Source organism: Neophocaena asiaeorientalis, unplaced genomic scaffold (genome assembly GCF_003031525.2).
Source record: "Neophocaena asiaeorientalis asiaeorientalis breed wild unplaced genomic scaffold, Neophocaena_asiaeorientalis_V1.1 scaffold158, whole genome shotgun sequence".
NCBI lineage: Eukaryota > Metazoa > Chordata > Mammalia > Artiodactyla > Phocoenidae > Neophocaena > Neophocaena asiaeorientalis.
In genome coordinates, this window is record NW_020174917.1 from 691,576 (window position 1) to 694,075 (window position 2,500).

Here is a 2,500-nt window from a genome sequence, read left to right on the forward strand (position 1 = left end):
ATACATACAGATGTATAGATGTGTATATATATACACACACATTTTTTTTCTTCGGTAGGGAACAGAATCAAGCCAATTTATAGGAAAGCGTGATTAAAATATTAATTCAAACCAACTTAAAAGAACGGGGCCCAAGCTCTGGTCCAGCCTTTATTTATTTTTTATTATTGTGAAATCAAAACGTAAGAAGATAAATCAATTAGCCAACCTGCTATGTGGCCCTTATGTGGCAGGCAGATCAAGGGCCTCCCGGGGAACCATAGTTCAGGTGCCCGAGTCCCCAGGGACTCAGCCCTTGCCCGGGGTGATAACAGCCCAGATGTTATCACATCTGCAGCGAGAGAGCTGGAGAACGGCAAGGGGCTGCGTAGGGGAGGCAGAGATCAGATAAATAATCTTTCTGGTCTCTCCCACAGCAAGGAGGTCTGTATTTCCGCTAAAGATTAGATCTCATTTCTATAAACTTAAATTTACGTTCGCCTTGGATCTTTTCTTTGGATAAACGCGTGCGTATTTAGCGGACACGCTCCCTACTCAAATTCCAAGAAGAGCCCAGAGGCGTCACCACGGCTTTTTTTTTTTTTCTTTTTTCTTTCTGTCTTTTCTTTTCTCTCTACCTTTCCCCCTCCCCCCACCCCCTCGCAGCCCGACAGGGGAGTTAAGAAGGATGTTCACTTGCTAGTGTGAGAAGGAGCCTCGTTTCCATCCATTACGCGGTCCCTTGGGAGTGCTAAGTGCAACTTTATCTCTACGGGGAATGGACCACGAGCAGGACATCGCTGGAGGGAGCGAATGAGTCCTACGGTAGTCGTCGCACCGGGTGTTCAGGCTTAACTTAATCCTTCCTGACACCCACCGCGGCGGTTCCCTGAGCTCGCCTGCGTTAGGGGGTCGGGGGGTCGGGGTCGGGAGAAGGAAGGGCGCCGCAGAGGATGAGCGCCTAGATCCTGTCTCCCCCTCCCCCCAGGGAAACGCTGGCTTTTAGGGACCCCAAAGAGTGCAGGGGAAACAAACGCAAATAGCACAGTTTTGGGGCCACATGGACTCAGAGACAGAGAGAGAGGTGAGCCCCTGAGTACCCGAAGCCCATCTCGGTTTACCCTCCAACACTGAGAGAGCGCCAATTAACCCAGCGGGGAGGTCCCTGGCCTGAGGTCAAGACTTCATCACCTTGTCCAGACTCCTCTCCTAGTTCACTTCTTTTAGGACAACCAGAGTCCCTGCCCAGCTTAGGGTGGGCTCAGACCTCTGCTCAGAATGTCTCACTTTCCCCCAAGGCTAGAAATAGGGCCCTGGGTACAGTCCCCATCTCATTACCCACCCCCCAATAATGGATTGGAAGCCCATTTAGGGCATATCTGTGTCCACCCTGGCACTTAGGAAGGGTGCTTGTCACAGAGTGAAAATACCCCATAGAACAATACACGTGTGTAGGAAGGAAGAGAAGGCAGACGGCGAGGGCCGGGAGAAAACAAAGAGAGTTCAGCAAGCCAGGACCAATGGGGAGTGGGGGGCAAGCGGGAAGATCACCGAAGGGGTCTCCTCTCTCCCTGAAAAGGAGATGCAGATTGGAACAGAGGGCGTGCTGTCCCCACGCAGAGCTGTCTATCTTGATTCCAGCCAGCAATTTTTCCAAAGTCATTTATCTCATCCTTCCCTCATTTACTTTCTACCCTACCTTGAGCACCAGTCTGGGCCAGGGCAAGACACTGGAGATAAAATGAGGTATAAAATACAGGCATCTGCCTTGGGGCGGTGGCAGTCTATGAGAGTGGGGTAGCTACAGGTGAAGGGGGTGTTTTTGTGGTACAGGTGTGACAGGTGCGATGAGAGGGAATTGTATAGAAATACCGGGTGGGGTAGGGGATGATGCTTGGAGAATTATCCTGTCACATCCCTGCTGGGCCTCAGCCCCAGGCTAGAGAGTGGGACACGGTGGTAGATCTGCCGGTACTTCCTTGGACCTTATCAAGCTTTTCCCTACTCTCCCCAGGGCAGTGAAAGGGAAGGGTGGTGGACTGGGGCTCAGTCCATCAATGTCACTGCTTTGTGTTCCGGGTTTGGCAAGTGCAGTAACTAGATGGCCCCTGCCAGAGCTAGTGATGCCCACGTGGGGTCTGAGCCTTGGCATAGAATCCTGGGCAGGTTGGGGTTTGTTGTCCTGTTTAATGACCAACACAGATTCCCTCCTCACCCGATCTCATAGCTTTGCATTTTATCAAGAGGGAGATAATGAATGCACAGCTATTGATTTCCAAGGAATTTCCGCCCTCAGGGATAGGGAGTCTATCATCTGGATCAGAAACACATTTCTTTCCCTCATTAATTAATTTTCTCCTCCTTCGTTGGCAGGCCCCACTTCACATTTCCTTTCGCAGCGCCTCTTTCCCGGGCTTAGCGGGCAGACGTTGGTAGGCTGTAGTGAAGACCCGCGGGAGAGGCGCAGCGCAAAGGCGGGACCGGCTGGGGGTGACTGCTGCTCGCCTTTAAGCACCCCGCC